Here is a 19,893-nt window from a genome sequence, read left to right as displayed (position 1 = left end):
TTGAAGGGATAAGGATTGCAAGTGCTGAAGGCATGTAATTGGATTTTAAAAGGTTAGGACGAAATCCAGTAATAAATATTAAAATTTTCATCAATTTAAAACTTTATAATTTGTATACACTTAATTAATAAAATAATACTTTACAAATGTTGATTTAGCTAATTTTTCAAATGGGGCCTCGTAGTTTACCAAAAAAAAAAAAAAGCTAATTTTTCAAAGATAGTATAACTTTCTCCTATTTTTATTAAATGCAATAATTTTGATAAGTTTTGTTTTAATTAATTAGATATTGTAATTAAAAAACTAATCATTCAAAACTTTGTAAGTATTTATTTTCGTGTTAATTTTGTGTTTAGTGGTTTGATACAAACACGACTTCAAAATATCGTGTCATTTTCAGATTAATCCAAACGAATTTTTGTAGTTTCCCTCCACATAGAAAAAATGCAACAAATTAACATATTAAAATTAATTTTAGAACAATTTTTATAAAATAAATTACATGTGGTATAAGTAATTTTATGCCACGAGTAATTTTTTTTTTCCGTGGCATAAATAGATTTAGCCACGGAAAAAAAAATACTGTAGCAAAATTCATGGCATAAGTATATGTTTGCCACAGAAAAAAATTACCCGTGGCATAAATACAACAAGTGGTCATAAGTTTGTAGTGGAATCTATTTTTTCCGTGGCTAAATTAAAATATGCCACGAAATTTGAATTCACGTGGCATAATTCGTGGCACAAATAATGATTTGTTGTAGTGTGTCCATTAGTATATGGAAGGTTCTTTTAGTGAGTTGGAGGACCAGGACCTTCCTATAAACTCCCCACCTAATATAGGATCATTATATATGATCAAACGGGGGGCAATCATAACTTGATACAGAGACTACATAATAACTATAAATCTAGCCATGCTTTTTGTCATTATATATGGTCAAACGATGGGTAATCATGACTCGATATAAACGTATTAAATAGAAAAAAAAACTATGAGTTATGCTTAAATGTTAGAAGATGAAAAAAGTATTTCATTGTGGTATTAATACCAAACCACTTCAAAAAAAAAAAACTCTAATGTCATTTGCCTTTATAAAAAGGGTCAAATATATGAATATCATAATTAAGTACAAAATTACAACTAAGTCATATCACTAAACTTAATTCTTAATATGTCATTATTCTCTTTATATATTATGATTTTATACCATAATTTAAAAATTATAGACTCAAATTCAGAAATTATAAACCTTAGAAAATATATTCTAGACTTCTAATTTATAAACTCTAATCCTTAAAATATATTAAAAGTACTGATTTTACTAGTTTGATATAATCCAAAATTATAACTTGTCATAGTTGTAAATAGTTTTTAAAATATGAATTTTCTGGGTAATTTTCCCTTATAAAAATGTCATTAACCACATTCAATTCACTCTTAAACAAATTGATTTTTCCAATTTTTTTCTTACTATTAACTCTTCCTATTCTTTTCTTAAAAAAAAACCCTTCCAAATCTTGTCTTTTGTTCTATAATATCACTAACAATTTTTACATTTAAAAAAAATAATAACTAACAATTTATAAAAAAAAAAAGAAGGGTTAAGATGCAAAAATACCCCTAATGTTTTGGGCCAGGAGCCATTTTATCCCTGACGTCTAAAATGGTGCAATTTTACCCCTAACGTTGGAAGTCAAAAGCAATTATCGAGTAATACACCAATCAGTCAAAATAATTGTACATACCACTTCATGGGAGATGATTTGTGTAAGGAAAAAATGTACATGTGACATTAATTGATTTGTTAGGTGTATTACTCCTAGAGTATTCTAAATTTTTTTCTTATTATTGAGTTAGTGTCGTGTTCATGTCATATCAATTATCGAGTTGATATGAAATGAGTCAACTCTAACTCAACTCAAAAAAATTTGTGTTATAACTATATATTAACCAAATTGGGTTAGTAATTTTGTATTGTGCTTTCGGATCATATGTAATTTTACTATGTACATATGTTAATGATGTAATTTAAAAATATAGTAGGATATAGTAATAGTTCTAAATAATTTATATCGTTGTTGGATTAGCAGCTTAACTATGACCATCCAAAAATCCGCTAATATATCATTTTAGTTCGTGTAATGTGTTTATAAGTCGCATGCAAAAATATGGAAGGTTGAAGCTATTTTTGCAATTAGTAATTGTAATTTTATTACGTTTACTAATTAAATGAAATATAAACACATTAGAGAATATGATAATAATTTTAAATATTCATGACATTTTCGAGTTAGCAGGTCAACACCAATTCAACCCTAAAATTTATGTATCACTTTAATCTCAACTAAAAAATTACTCCTTACCTACTAAACTAAATTCAAACACTATAATTACATATCGAGTAATCCATCGCGTATAAATTTATCATTCCTAGATTGTTATTGGTAAGATATATAGGAATAAAAGATAGAAATAAGGTTTAACTATGAAGTTTTAATTTTTTTTAAATGACTCGTCGATGAACAACGATTGTTTCATTAAGTTGAACCTCGGCTCATCTAATGTCCTGGTTCTGCCACTACTGCTAGATAATAGAAAATTTGAATGAACTAACTTGACAATTATTAAACTGTCATATCAGACATTTCCAAACATATTAATTTGTCGATAAACTGAAGTAGTTTTGCACATTTTTGTGGTTATTATTTCTAACTATATTAGTAACATAGTAAATATTTTAGACACTTTGACAAAAAAAAAGTGAGAGAGAGAGAGAGAGAGGTGGAATGGTTAAGAAGCAAACGGAGAAGAGAATTTGACAAAGGGAAAATCAATCAGTGACAGGTCTCACTACACTGATAAACAGGCTGAAAGAGAACCGTGGAGATCGGCAACAAGACTTCATCAGCAGCGGCAATCTGAGTGAGGCAATCGGAGTGACAGAAAATGGAGGAGGGAGATGGAGAACGTGTTTTGCCGTGAAAGAGAGTTTTTATTTGATGAGCTGTTATAAGTGAAGGACAGGTGTCAATTAGTATATGAAAGGTTCTTTTAGTGAGTTGGAGGACCAGGACCTTCCTATAAATTCCCCACCTAATATAGGATCATTATATGTGATCAAACGGAGGCAATCATAACTTGATACAGAGACTACATAATAACTATAAATCTAGCCATGCTTTTTGTCATTATATATGGTCAAACGATGGGTAATCATGACTCGATATAAACGTATTAAATAGAAAAAAAAACTATGAGTTATGCTTAAATGTTAGAAGATGAAAAAAGTATTTCATTGTGGTATTAATACCAAACCACTTCAAAAAAAAAACTCTAATGTCATTTGCCTTTATAAAAAGGGTCAAATATATGAATATCATAATTAAGTACAAAATTACAACTAAGTCATATCACTAAATTTAATTCTTAATATGTCATTATTCTCTCTATATATTATGATTTTATACCATAATTTAAAAATTATAGACTCAAATTCAGAAATTATAAACCTTAGAAAATATATTCTAGACTTCTAATTTATAAACTCTAATCCTTAAAATATATTAAAAGTACTGATTTTACTAGTTTGATATAATCCAAAATTATAACTTGTCATAGTTGTAAATAGTTTTTAAAATATGAATTTTCTTGGTAATTTTCCCTTATAAAAATGTCATTAACCACATTCAATTCACTTTTAAACAAATTGATTTTTCCAGTTTTTTTCTTACTATTAACTCTTCCAATTCTTTTCTTAAAAAAAAACCCTTCCAAATCTTGTCTTTTGTTCTATAATATCAGTAACAATTTTTACGTTTAAAAAAATAATAACTAACAATTTATAAAAAAAAAAAGAAGGGTTAAGATGCAAAAATACCCCTAATGTTTTGGGCCAGGAGCCATTTTATCCCTGACGTCTAAAATGGTGCAATTTTACCCCTAACGTTGGAAGTCAGGAGCAATTTTACCCCTAACGTTAATAAATTGGGTCGATTTGAGAAATAATTCATCAAACTGTCTTCTCGCTCATGAATCTTGTTATCTACGCTTCATATGTGTGTTATTTTATCAGTAACAAATCACAAACATTCATTGGAATGTGAAAAAAATAAAAAAATATACTGTCTTTTTTGTACGGATTAGATAAAAAAAAATTCTAAAAATCCACCGAATTTATAAATATTAATCTCAAATTCTATTATTAAATTATAAAAAATATTAAATCCTTTTTTTAGACGAATTATTATGCAATTGGTGCACAATAATGAACAAAAATATCTGTATTTTATAATAGTGTCTGAAATTGACCAAATTTATCAATGTTACGGGTAAAATTGCACCATTTTAGACGTTAGGGGTAAAATTGCTCCTAGCCCAAAACGTTAGGGATATTTTTGCACCTTAACCCAAAAAATAATTATCATTTTTCTAAGAGCATGCCACATCATCAAAATCCCATCAAATCCAATTACCTTTTTTTTTTCTTACGATTAAACTCTTCCAATTCATACCTTTTGTTCTATAATATCACTAACAATTTTTACATTTAAAAAAAATGTTCTGTTTGTAAGAGCATGCAACATCATCAAAATGGCATCTAAAATTCTCTTCTAATCTTCTTTCTGTTTCTGTTATTATATGTAATATAGATTTGATGATTTATATAATCTGTACTTATATGTTGTTTGATAGAAATAAAAATTAAGTGCTGAAAAAATATAAAATTAAATACTGAATTTTAAATACCGAATATAAACAATTAGTTGATAATACAAACACACGTGAATTACCTTAAAAAAATCACATTTAAATTAAATAAGTGATTAATTTTTAATTTAAATGATTAGATGAGTTATCAAATAAGGTATTGGCCTAAAATTTCAATTGCGTTTAATAACCCTATGTTCTTATCTAATTGATTCAATAATCTGTCCAATTACATTCAATATCTCCATAATCTCGTCTAATTGCATTGGATAACCCAAAAATTCAACTGTCCCGTGAACTTTCAAAATTTCCTAATTTGTTGTCTATTTATCACATTCTTTTGATACGTGACGAGCATTTTGAGACATGACGGAGCGTGTCTTCCATTTTCAGCATGCAACAAATTTTATTAAGAATTATGAGGTTATTAGATACAATACGTTGGATCATTTGTAACTTTTAGAAATTCAGATGTTGCCCCTATACTCCAAAACTTTCCCTCCACTCTGAACTTTTTATTTGATGAGTCATATCCTCTGCACATAATAATTAAGATACTATATTTGCCATTTTATACAACTTAGCACATGACCTGTGTATGGTAACCAAATTAGCTATAAATTACACCCCTCTTCTCTCATGCCCTCTCTTTGTATTATCAAAAAAAGACACAAATTCAATTTTCAAACCCTGAATCTATGGCTGGATATGGGTGGAATTCCAACAATAGCCTGTCGAATTTGTAACCAGGTTTTTGTGAGCACTGAAGCTTTTCTTCATCACATCGAAATTCACATGTCTACGGATCATGATGGTTCTTCTGTTTCTGCCTCCAGAAGGATGCAGCAGCCACCACCGTCTCTTAATGCTTCCGGTGGTGGCTTGAGCGGTCTCTCCGGTCAAAGAAACAACTTCAGTTTTCCCATTCCAAATGTTTACAGTACTATGTTTAATCCGAATCCTAATAAGTTTATTCATCCCCGGGCAGCCCCACAAATGTACTCTCCTTTTCCAACTGTGAGGAACAACTACGGGTTTGGGTCACAAAGTTTCCCTATCCCTTTTCAGGCTCCGAGGAAATTCACCAAGCCATTTCTTCAGCAGCTGGAGAAACCTTGATCCCTATTTCTGATTCTGAGTTTGAAGTGCTAGACTTGAACTTGAAGCTGTAGAGCAGCATAAAGATTAGGGTTTTGTTCAGGACAATACCTAACCCTAGCTATGGCTATGGTTAGGTTCGATGTATTTTTATTTCAATGAAACAATAAATATTATAATCAGAAAAAGAAAATATATGTAAGCCTTTTTTAAAACATTGTTTTTTTTTCTTTCTGAGTTCACAGTTTTGTATGCTATGAATTCAATCTATTTTGTCTCCTTTAATTACCAATTTTTGTCATTTGATTATCAAATTAAATCTTGTTTTTTTTTTTAAAAATCTACCTAGTGAAGTAATTTAATTTATTGACATAAAGGCTAAATTTCACTTTAATATTTTATGAAAAGTATATAAATTTTATAAATTTACTCCTAACCTTTTCAAGTAAAATCAATTTTAATCCTTTTTTTTCTTTTTTTTTTCAAAAAGCTACCTAGTGAAGTAATTTAATTTATTGACATAAAGGCTAAATTCCTCTCTAATATTTTCTGAAAAGTACATATTTGACTTTAACATATGAAATTGTATAAATTTATTAGTAACCTTTTCAAGCAAAAATCTACCTAGTGAAGTAATTTAATTTATTGAGATAAAAGCGAAATTTGTTACGCGCATTTTCAGAAAAATATAGATTCGACTCTAACATATGAAATGGTATATATTTACTCCTAACTATTTTAAGCAAAATCAATGTTACTTGTGCAGGGGCAGAACTCCATAGGGGGATAGTCCTTGAAATTTGTTTCAAAATAATTTTCAAGCCCACTTTGTCAAAGAGTGAAAGACATGAAGAGGGGTTGTTGTAGATGTGACAATTATTGAATTTTTTTTTACTGTATTCCAGGAGTAATACACCAATCAGTCAAAATAATTGTACATACCGCTTCATGGGAGATGATTTGTTAGGTGTATTACTCCTAGAGTATTCTAAATTTTTTGCTTATTATTGAGTTAGTGTCGGGTTCGTGTCATATCAATTATCGAGTTGATATGAAATGAGTCAACTCTAACTCAACTCAAAAAAATTTGTGTTATAACTATATATTAACCAAATTGGGTTAGTAATTTTGTATTGTGCTTTCGGATCATATGTAATTTTACTATGTACATATGTTAATGATGTCATTTAAAAATATAGTAGGATATAGTAATAGTTCTAAATAATTTATGTCGTTTTTGGATTAGCAGCTTAACTATGACCATCCAAAAATCCGCTAATATATCATTTTAGTTCGTGTAATGTGTTTATAAGTCGCATGCAAAAATATGGAAGGTTGAAGCTATTTTTGCAATTAGTAATTGTAATTTTATTACGTTTACTAATTAAATGAAATATAAACACATTAGAGAATATGATAATAATTTTAAATATTCATGACATTTTCGAGTTAGCAGGTCAACACCAATTCAACCCTAAAATTTATGTATCACTTTAATCTCAACTAAAAAATTACTCCTTACCTACTAAACTAAATTCAAACACTATAATTACATATCGAGTAATCCATCGCGTATAAATTTATCATTCCTAGGTTGTTATTAGTGAAGATATATAGGAATAAAAGATAGAAATAAGGTTTAACTATGAAGTTTTAATTTTTTTTAAATGACTCGTCGATGAACAACGATTGTTTCATTAAGTTGAACCTCGGCTCATCTAATGTCCTGGTTCTGCCACTACTGCTATATAATAGAAAATTTGAATGAACTAACTTGACAATTATTAAACTGTCATATCAGACATTTCCAAACATATTAATTTGTCGATAAACTGAAGTAGTTTTGCACATTTTTGTGGTTATTATTTCTAACTATATTAGTAACATAGTAAACATTTTAGACACTTTGACAAAAAAAGAGAGAGAGAGAGAGAGAGAGAGAGGTGGAATGGTTAAGAAGCAAACGGAGAAGAGAATTTGACGAAGGGAAAATCAATCAGTGACAGGTCTCACTACACTGATAAACGGGCTGAAAGAGGACGGTGGAGATCGGCAACAAGACTTCATCAGCAGCGGCAATCTGAGTGAGGCAATCGGAGTGACGAAAAATGGAGGAGGGAGATGGAGAACGTGTTTTGTCGTGAAAGAGAGTTTTTATTTGATAAGCTGTTATAAGTGAAGGACAGGTGTCAATTAGTATATGGAAGGTTCTTTTAGTGAGTTGGAGGACCAGGACCTTCCTATAAATTCCCCACCTAATATAGGATCATTATATATGATCAAACGGGGGGCAATCATAACTTGATACAGAGACTACATAATAACTATAAATCTAGCCATGCTTTTTGTCATTATATATGGTCAAACGATGGGTAATCATGACTCGATATAAACGTATTAAATAGAAAAAAAAACTATGAGTTATGCTTAAATGTTAGAAGATGAAAAAAGTATTTCATTGTGGTATTAATACCAAACCACTTCAAAAAAAAAAACTCTAATGTCATTTGCCTTTATAAAAAGGGTCAAATATATGAATATCATAATTAAGTACAAAATTACAACTAAGTCATATCACTAAATTTAATTCTTAATATGTCATTATTCTCTCTATATATTATGATTTTATACCATAATTTAAAAATTATAGACTCAAATTCAGAAATTATAAACCTTAGAAAATATATTCTAGACTTCTAATTTATAAACTCTAATCCTTAAAATATATTAAAAGTACTGATTTTACTAGTTTGATATAATCCAAAATTATAACTTGTCATAGTTGTAAATAGTTTTTAAAATATGAATTTTCTGGGTAATTTTCCCTTATAAAAATGTCATTAACCACATTCAATTCACTCTTAAACAAATTGATTTTTCCAATTTTTTTCTTACTATTAACTCTTCCAATTCTTTTCTTAAAAAAAACCCTTCTAAATCTTGTCTTTTGTTCTATAATATCACTAACAATTTTTACATTTAAAAAAATAATAACTAACAATTTATAAAAAAAAGAAGAGTTAAGATGCAAAAATACCCCTAACGTTTTGGGCTAGGAGCAATTTTATCCCTGACGTCTAAAATGGAAGTTAAGAGCAATTTTACCCCTAACGTTGGAAGTCAGGAGCAATTTTACCCCTAACGTTAATAAATTGGGTCGATTTGAGAAATAATTCATCAAACTGTCTTCTCGCTCATGAATCTTGTTATCTACACTTCATATGTGTGTTATTTTATCAGTAACAAATCACAAACATTCATTGGAATGTGAAAAAAATAAAAAAATATACTGTCTTTTTTGTACGGATTAGATAAAAAAAAATTCTAAAAATCCACCGAATTTATAAATATTAATCTCAAATTCTATTATTAAATTATAAAAAATATGAAATCCTTTTTTTAGACGAATTATTATGCAATTGGTGCAGAATAATGAATAAAAATATCTGTATTTTATAATAGTGTCTGAAATTGACCAAATTTATCAACGTTAGGGGTAAAATTGCACCATTTTAGACGTTAGGGGTAAAATTGCTCCTAGCCCAAAACGTTAGGGATATTTTTGCACCTTAACCCAAAAAAGAATTATCATTTTTCTAAGAGCATGCCACATCATCAAAATCCCATCAAATCCAATTACCTTTTTTTTTCTTACGATTAAACTCTTCCAATTCATACATTTTGTTCTATAATATCACTAACAATTTTTACATTTAAAAAAAATGTTGTGTTTGTAAGAGAATGCAACATCATCAAAATGGCATCTAAAATTCTCTTCTAATCTTCTTTCTGTTTCTGTTATTATATGTAATATAGATTTCATGATTTATATAATCTGTACTTATATGTTGTTTGATAGAAATAAAAATTAAGTGCTGAAAAAATATAAAATTAAATACTGAATTTTAAATACCGAATATAAACAATTAGTTGATAATACAAACACACGTGAATTACCTTTAAAAAATCACATTTAAATTAAATAAGTGCTTAATTTTTAATTTAAATGATTAGATGAGTTATCAAACAAGGTATTGGCCTAAAATTTCAATTGCGTTTAATAACCCTATGTTCTTATCTAATTGATTCAATAACCTGTCCAGTTACATTCAATATCTCCATAATCTCGTCTAATTGCATTGGATAACCCAAAAATTCAACTGTCCCGTGAACTTTCAAAATTTCCTAATTTGTTGTCTATTTATCACATTCTTTTGATACGTGACGAGCATTTTGAGACATGACGGAGCGTGTCTTCCATTTTCAGCATGCAACAAATTTTATTAAGAATTATGAGGTTATTAGATACAATACGTGGGATCATTTGTAACTTTTAGAAATTCAGATGTTGCCCCTATACTCCAAAACTTTCCCTCCACTCTGAACTTTTTATTTGATGAGTCATATCCTCTGCACATAATAATTAAGATACTATATTTGCCATTTTATACAACTTAGCACATGACCTGTGTATGGTAACCAAATTAGCTATAAATTACACCCCTCTTCTCTCTTGCCCTCTCTTCAGATTATCAAAAAAAGACACAAATTCAATTTTCAAACCCTGAATCTATGGCTGGATATGGGTGGAATTCCAACAATCTTCCTACAAGCACGTACGTCGGTGCTCCACAAATCGCCTGTCGAATTTGTAACCAGGTTTTTGTGAGCACTGAAGCTTTTCTTCATCACATCGAAATTCACATGTCTACGGATCATGATGGTTCTTCTATTTCTGCCTCCAGAAGGATGCAGCAGCCACCACCGTCTCTTAATGCTTCCGGTGGTGGCTTGAGCCGTCTCTCCGGTCAAAGAAACAACTTCAGTTTTTCCATTCCAAATGTTTACAGTACTATGTTTAATCCGAATCCTAATCAGTTTATTCATCCCCGCGCAGCCCCAGACATGTACTCTCCTTTTCCAACTGTGAGGAACAACTATGGGTTTGGGTGACAAAGTTTCCCTATCCCTTTTCAGGCTCGGAGGAAATTCACCCAGCCATTTCTTCAGCAGCTGGAGAAACCCTTGATCCCTATTTCTGATTCTGATTCTGAGTTGGAAGTGCTAGACTTGAACTTGAAGCTGTAGAGCAGCATAAAGATTAGGATTTTGTTCAGGACAATACCTAACCCTAGCTATGGCTATGGTTAGGTTCGATGTATTTTTATTTCAATGAAACAATAAATATTATAATCAGAAAAAGAAAATATATGTAAGCCTTTTTTAAAACATTGCTTTTTTTCCTTTCTGAGTTCACAGTTTTGTATGCTATGAATTCAATCTATTTTGTCTCCTTTAATTACCAATTTTTGTCATTTGATTATCAAATTAAATATTTTTTTTTCAAAAGTCTACCTAGTGAAGTAATTTAATTTATTGACATAAAGGCTATATTTCACTTTAATATTTTATGAAAAGTATATAAATTTTATAAATTTACTCCTAACCTTTTCAAGTAAAATCAATTTTAATCCTTTTTTTCTTTTTTTTTTCAAAAAGCTACCTAGTGAAGTAATTTAATTTATTGACATAAAGGCTAAATTCCTCTCTAATATTTTCTGAAAAGTACATATTTGACTCTAACATATGAAATTGTATAAATTTATTAGTAACCTTTTCAAGCAAAATCAATTTTAATTTTTTTTTCTTTCAAAAATCTACCTAGTGAAGTAATTTAATTTATTGGGATAAAAGCGAAATTTGTTAAGCGCATTTTCAGAAAAATATAGATTCGACTCTAACATATGAAATGGTATATATTTACTCCTAACTATTTTAAGCAAAATCAATGTTACTTGTCCAGGGGCAGAACTCCATAGGGGGATAGTCCTTGAAATTTGTTTCAAAATAATTTTCAAGCCCACTTTGTCAAAGAGTGAAAGACATGAGCGGTTGTTGTAGATGTGACAATTATTGAATTTTTTTTTACTGTATTCCAAGAGTAATACACCAATCAGTCAAAATAATTGTACATACCACTTCATGGGAGATGATTTGTGTAAGGAAAAAAATGTACATGTGACATTAATTGATTTGTTAGGTGTATTACTCCTAGAGTATTCTAAATTTTTTTCTTATTATTGAGTTAGTGTCGTGTTCGTGTCATATCAATTATCGAGTTGATATGAAATGAGTCAACTCTAACTCAACTCAAAAAAATTTGTGTTATAACTATATATATTAACCAAATTGGGTTAGTAATTTTGTATTGTGCTTTCGGATCATATGTAATTTTACTATGTACATATGTTAATGATGTCATTTAAAAATATAGTAGGATATAGTAATAGTTCTAAATAATTTATGTCGTTTTTGGATTAGCAGCTTAACTATGACCATCCAAAAATCCGCTAATATATCATTTTAGTTCGTGTAATGTGTTTATAAGTCGCATGCAAAAATATGGAAGGTTCAAGCCATTTTTGCAATTAGTAATTGTAATTTTATCACGTTTACTAATTAAATGAAATATAAACACATTAGAGAATATGATAATAATTTTAAATATTCATGACATTTTCGAGTTAGCAGGTCAACACCAATTCAACCCTAAAATTTATGTATCACTTTTCTCTCAACTAAAAAATTACTCCTTACCTACTAAACTAAATTCAAACACTATAATTACGGTAAATTCTATGGCTACTTTGTTGGAAAACAAAGTAGTCATACTTTGTTTTAGTATCCAATAGTATTTGGACATGTGTTAATTAAAATTATGTTAATTAAAATTATGTTAATTAAAATTAATAAAAAAAGTAACCTGCTATAGCAGGTAATATTTAATTATGGAAATTTTAAAGATTATTAATTATAAGGTAAATAATATATGGGCCCCTCTATTTTAATTTAATTATTATTTAGTTATTATATGTTAATAATACACTATTAAGTCCTTAATTTTAACTCAATTCAACAGTTTAGTCCCTTATAAAGGACTAATCTGTTCAATAATTTAAAAATTTAAGTGATAAAACTGTTGATCAAAATAAAAAATCAGAACTAAACAATAAATTTTAAAATACGATAACTGAACAATATGTTAGATATTTAACATAGGAACTGATAAAATAAAAGATTTACGTAAAACTCTATTTTAACAAGGTTTATGAATTTTTTTCTCCTAAATAAAAAAGGTTACGTAAATTTAGTCAAGCTATACGTAAATTATCTAAAAATAAAAGATTTATGTAAAGTTCAAAAGTTTTACGTAAAACTCCAATTTTCATAAGCTTTGTAGATTTTTTCTCCCAAAATAACAAGGTTACGTAAATTTAGTCAAACCTTACGTAAATTATGTCAAAAAAATAAAAGATTTACGTAAATTTCATAGGTTTTACGTAAAACTCTATTTTCACAAGATTTGTGAATTTTTTTCTCCTAAAATAAAAAGATTACGTAAATTTAGTCAAACTATACGTATATTATATTTAAAAATAAAAGATTTACGTAAAGTTCAAAGGTTTTACGTAAAATTCTAATTTTCACAAGGTTTGTGGATTTTTTCTCCTAAAATAACAAGGTTACGTAAATTTAGTCAAACCTTACATAAATTATGTCTAAAAATAAAAGATTTACGTAAAATTCATAGGTTTTACATAAAACTCTATTTTCACAAGGTTTGTGAATTTTTTTCTCCTAAAATAAAAAGGTAACATAAATTTAGTAAAACTATACGTAAATTATATCTAAAAATAAAAGATTTACGTAAAGTTCAACGGTTTTACGGCAAAACTATAATTTGCACAAGGTTTGTAGCTTTTTTCTACTAAAGTAAAAGGATTACGTAGATTTAGTCAAACCTTACGTAAATTATGTCTAAAAATAAAAAATTTACATAAAATTCATAGGTTTTACGTAAAACTCTATTTTCATAAGGTTTGTGAATTTTTTTCTCCTAAAATAAAAAGGTAACGTAAATTTAGTCAAACTAAACGTAAATTATATCTAAAACTAAAAGATTTACGTAAAGTTCAAAGGTTTTACATAAAACTCTAATTTTCACAAGATTTGTGGATTTTTCATTCTATAATAACAAGGTTACGTTAATTATGTCCAACTTTATGCAATTTATGTCAAAAAAAAAAGATTTACGTAAAATTCATAGGTTTTATGTAAAACTCTACTTTCACAAGGTTTGTGAATTTTTTTCTCCTAAATAAAAAAGGTTATGTAATTTTAGTCAAACGATACGTAAATTATATATAAAAATAAAAGATTGACATAAAGTTCAAAGGTTTTATGTAAAACTCAAATTTTCATAAGCTTTGTAGATTTTTTCTCCTAAAATAAAAAGGTTACGTAAATTTATCAAACCTTACGTAAATTATGTCAAAAAATAAAAGATTTACGTAAAATTCATATTTTTTACGTAAAACTCTATTTTCACAAGGTTTGTGAATTTTTTTTCTTAAAATAAAAGGTTACGTAAATTTAGTCAAACTATACGTAAATTATATCTAAAAATAAAAGATTTACATAAAGTTCAAAGTTTTTACGTAAAACTATAATTTTCACAAGATTTATGGATTTTTCTCCTAAAGTAAAAGGGTTACGTAAATTTAGAAAAACCTTACGTAAATTATGTCTAAAAATAAAAGATTTAAGTAAACTTCAGAGGTTTTACGTAAAACTCTATTTTCACAAGGTTCGTGAATTTTTTCTTCTAAATAAAAAAGGTTACGTAAACTTAGTCAAACTATACGTAAATTATATCTAAAATAAAAGATTTACATAAAGTTCAAAGGTTTTACGTAAAACTCTCATTTTCACAACGTTTGTGGATTTTTCATCCTATAAAAACAAGGTTATGTAAATTATGTCCAACTTTATGTAATTTATGTCAAAAAATAAAAGATTTACGTAAAATTCATAGGTTTTACGTAAAACTCTACTTTCACAAGGTTTGTGAATTTTTTTCTCCTAAATAAAAAAGGTTATGTAATTTTAGTCAAACTATACGTAAATTATATATAAAAATAAAAGATTTACGTAAAGTTTAAAGATTTTACGTAAAACTCCAATTTTCACAAGCTTTGTAGATGTTTTCTCCTAAAATAACAAGGTTACGTAAATTTAGTCAAACCTTACGTAAATTTAGTCAAACCTTACATAAATTATGTCAAAAAATAAAAGATTTACATAAAATTCATAGGTTTTACGTAAAACTCTATTTTCACAAGGTTTGTGAATTTTTCTCCTAAATAAAAAAGGTTACATAAATTTAGTCAAAATATACGTAAATTATATCTAAACATAAAAGATTTACATAAAGTTCAAAGGTTTTACGTAAAACTCCAATTTTCACAAGGTTTGTGGATTTTTTCTCCTAAAATAACAAGGTTACGTAAATTTCGTCAAACCTTACATAAATTATGTATAAAAATAAAAGATTTACGTAAAATTCATAGGTTTTACGTAAAACTCTATTTTCACAAGATTGTTTCTCCTAAACTAAAACGGTTACGTAAATTTAGTCAAACCTTACGTAAATTATGTCTAAAAATAAAAGATTTACGTAAAACTCTATTTTCACAAGGTTTGTGAATTTTTTTCTCCTAAAATAAAAATGTTACATAAATTTAGTCAAACTATACGTAAATTATATTTAAAAATAAAATATTTACGTAAAGTTCAAAGGTTTTACGTAAAACTCTAATTTTGACAATGTTTGTGAACTTTTCTCCTAAAGTAAAAGGGTTACGTAAATTTAGTCAAACCTTACGTAAATTATGTCTAAAAATTAAAGATTTACGTAAAATTCATAGGTTTTACGTAAAACTCTATTTTTACAAGGTTTGTGAATTAATTAGTCAAACTATACGTAAATTATATCTAAAAATAAAATATTTACGTAAAGTTCAAAGGTTTTACGTAAAACTCTAATTTTCACAATGTTTATTGATGTTTCTCCTAAAGTAAAAGGGTTACATAAATTTAGTCAAACCTTACGTAAAATTCATAGGTTTTACGTAAAACTCTATTTTCAAAAGGTTTGTGAATTTTTTTCTCCTAAAATAAAAAGTTTGCCTAAATTTAGTCAAAGTATACTTAAATTATGTCTAAAAATAAAATATTTACGTAAAGTTCAAAGGTATTACGTAAAACTCCATTTTTCACAAGATTTATGGATTTTTCTCATAAAATAAAAGGGTTACGTAAATTTAGTCAAACCTTACATAAATTATATCTAAAAATAAAAGATTTGCATAAAATCCAAAATTTTTAGAGAAAACTCTATATTTCACAAGGTTTCTGTATTTTATCTCCTAACATAACAAGGTTACGTAAATTTAGTCTAACTTTACGTAAATTATGTCTAAAAATAAAAGATTTACGTAAAGTTCAAATATTTTACGTAAAACTCTATTTTTCACAAGGTTTCTGGATTTTATTTCCTAAAGTAACAAGATTACGTAAATTTAGTCAAACTTTACGTAAATTATATCTAAAAATCAATGATTTACGTAAAGTTTAAAAGTTTTATGTAAAACTCAATTTTTCACAAGGTTTGTGAATTTTTTTATCCTAAAATAAGAAGGTTATATAAATTTATTCAAACTATACGTAAATTATATCTAAAAATAAAAGATTTATTTAAAGTTCAACGGTTTTACATAAAACTCTAATTTTCACAATGTTTGTGAATTTTTCTCCTAAAGTAAAAGGTTTACGTAAATTTAGTCAATCTTATGTAAATTATGTCTAAAAATAAAAGATTTACGTAAAATTCACAGGTTTTACGTAAAACTCTATTTTCACAAGGTTTGTGAATTTTTTCCGCCTAAACTAAAAAGATTACGTAAATTTAGTCAAACTCTACGTAAATTATATCGAAATATAAAAGATTTACGTTAAGTTCAAAGGTTTTATATGTAAAACTCTAATTTTCACAAGGTTTGTGGATTTTTTCTCCTAAAATAACAAGGTTACATAAATTATGTCCAACTTAACGTCATTTATATCAAAATATAAAAGATTTACGTAAAATTTATAGGTTTTACGTAAAACTCTATTTTCACAAGGTTTGTGAATTTTTTTCTCCTAAAATAAAAATGTTATATAAATTTAGTCAAACTATACGTACACTACAAAAAAATCATGATATTATGACTAATTCTGTTGTAACGAAAGTATTTTTGTCACAATAAATATGTTTATTGTGACAAAATAAATTATTTGTCACAATAATTAATCTAGATACAAAAGATTGTGATGAAATACTTATTTTGACAAAATGTTGTCACTATACGTATATTTTGGAACGAAATCAATTTGTCACTACTATTTCGTAGCAATATATATGACATAATATTTTTGGGTTAAAATTGTAAACATATATGGAGACTATTATTTTGTCTCTAAAAAATTAATACTATTATGACAAAATAATTTTGTTACAACAACATATATAGCCTTGGCGCAACGGTAAAACGTTGTTGCCGTGTGACCTGAGGTCACGGGTTCGAGTCTTAGGAGCGGCCTCTTGCCAATTAAATTGGCAAGGGAAGGCTTGCCCCCAATACACCCTTGTGGTGGGACCCCTCCCCGGACCCTCGCTCAGCGGGGACGCGTAATGCGACCGGGCCGCCCCTTTTTTTTTTTATTAGTGACTATGGCAAGAAATAGTGTGTGGTCACAATATGTTTCAAAATTATAACTATATATCTATTATTTTCTCTATTGGAAAAGAAAAGGAAAAGACGAAATTCATTAACAAAATGAAACCTAAATATAAAACAAGTGGATAACAGAAATTAAACTCATCTCTCTGGCGACCCCTCACTTTCCCCTTTCATATCAGAAACCCTATAACCAAACCCATCTCCCACCTTTGCTTCTTCTCCGGCCACCAACTCTTGCCACCACTTCCTATTTCTACCTTCTTCCATTCTGTTTTCCCCTTGCTCTTTATCCTTATCCGTCTCTGTGAATATCAATTTCAGATCCGTAAATTTTCTGAAAGACCAACATTGTAGCTCTGTCAGCCATTGTTGATGTTATGGTGTCTAATTGAAGTCTCTACTCACTTCTTCATACCCAATAGAATTTCAGGTTTGTTAATGTAAATGTTATCCGTATGATTTGGGTATTTATAAATTGGGTTTTTTCAATTTATTGCTCTGGTCTGAGTAGGGTTTCAGATTTTTGCAATACGGTGCCATTTGAGAGAATGCTGCAATTAATTCTCCATCGTTTATAGAGTACCGCTCCCGAAGCTTATAGAGCTGCCAAGGCTGCTTCTTCCATACAGTAAACTCTCAAATTAGATAATGTTTTATGTTTTTCGTTATTTGAAATTTGGTTTTGTTTCCACCCTAAACTATTTTAATTGAAATTGATATTTGTTGTATGTTGTAGACTCAGAAAAAAACTAGTGACAAATTTGGTTCAACGTTTATCCCTAGTTCAAGAAGTAGACGGCAATTTCTATATCAAGGTATGCAGCATGTTATTATTATTCAATATTTTGGGTACATTGACATTACTATTATTCAAAATTTTCTGGTAAATTTTCCTATTATATCTGTTGATCTTGTGTGCACTGTTATTGGTTTATGTGAATAAGGGGATGGTTTTGGTATGGCGGATGTACAAATGAATTTGATCCAGCAAATACTAACACCCGCAACACTCGCCAATTCTAGATTGCATATCTTAATTTTCTGTAACATGTCATATGGTCTTGTTAATTTGATTGTGTCAAATGATAAGGTACTAAAATAGGTCTATGGTTGTTAGGGAAGTATCAATTTAGGCTCCACGTAAAAAATAACACTAATATAGGCCTTTAAAAAAAGGTACCAATTTAGGTATCGATAATGGAACGAAACACGACGTTGACATTACTCCGTTAAGTTCTATCGATTATACGTGGAGGGAGAAATCAAAACTTAACGGAGTAATAGAAATGACGTGTCCAATCTGTTTTCGAGACCTAAATTGATACTTCCCCCAAAACCATAGGCCTATTTTGATACCTTATCCCAATTTTTATTATAAAAACTTGTGTTTTTTCTAGTATTTTAATTGTCATGAGCTGACATGAGATAGAGGAAATATTTTCTTGACAAGTTTAGACTAGGTCTAACAAAAAAATTGAAGTTTGATAACTCTGTTAAATGGTTTCTATAGCCTGATATGAAAATTTGCTTTTAAAAGGATAGTCTGGCTCTGATTTATCAGTTAGGAATTTACCACTTTGCTAAATATGACACAAAAATTACTCAAGTCAATTAGTTGTTTCAAGCATTGACTTTATGCAATTGTGAGATAGCTATTGATATTAAAGCAAGGTACTCTAATATATGTGATGCTATCTAGAAATAGAAATGAAGAATGAAATTATTTCTGCAGGGGGATGTGTTATATTATATATTTATATTCAGTTTGATAGTTCTCTAGCTGTAGGTGTAAAATTGGCAAAACAAATGTGGTTTTTCAATTCAGCGTCAATGACCAATCCACACTAGCAAAATAATTGAATCCAGGCCTCCTGCATATGCAACCTCTTATTTAAGCGTAATTTTATGTGTTATGATTATGAATTGTTTATGATGTTTCGTAGTTGTTTCTATTAGATTTTATATTTAGTTGATTCGTCAAGTAATCAAGGAAAAAAAGTTTCTATTACTACTCACTATAGGAAACTTTCTGTACGGTCAATGATATCTTTTTTCTCCATGATGCTTTTCTCCAACTAAAAATCTTCAATCCTTTGTCATCCTGTGTTTATTGTACCATATATTTAAGATCATGAATTGTTATTTTTTTCTCAGTTGTGTAAGAAAACTGTTAGATTTTGTTCATCCTTTGGATATTTAACAATTTAGACAGCAGTTCATGTCTTCTGGATGTAGAAAATTTGTTATTAACTTATTAAAAAGCTTTCCTTGTATACTTATTAGATGGGTTATAGTTTACTTTTTTGTTGCTTTCAGGATGATCTCGAGGCACCAAGAGTATTCTAAATTGGAGCAGCAGCAACAATTTCGCAAAACTACTGTCTCAAAATTAAAGTTGGATATTATTTTTAGATTTACTGTTTCTTATAAACATCTGGTGTTCTTCATTGTAATTAAATT

At 28.3% G+C, this 19,893-nt stretch overlaps 1 long non-coding RNA gene across 1 annotated transcript; it reads left to right on the top strand.

Moving 5' to 3' along the window:
* Nucleotides 1–17,530: 17,530 nt before the first annotated feature.
* Nucleotides 17,531–19,893, top strand: LOC136220863 (uncharacterized). Its single transcript, XR_010684753.1, has 4 exons — nt 17,531–17,863; nt 17,953–18,061; nt 18,170–18,248; nt 19,750–19,893. It is a non-coding gene; the product is annotated as an uncharacterized lncRNA (long non-coding RNA).

This window comes from Euphorbia lathyris, chromosome 2 (genome assembly GCF_963576675.1).
Source record: "Euphorbia lathyris chromosome 2, ddEupLath1.1, whole genome shotgun sequence".
Taxonomy (NCBI): Eukaryota; Viridiplantae; Streptophyta; class Magnoliopsida; order Malpighiales; family Euphorbiaceae; genus Euphorbia; species Euphorbia lathyris.
Note: the sequence above shows the minus strand (reverse complement) of the source record. Positions and strands in the feature narration are given on the sequence as shown.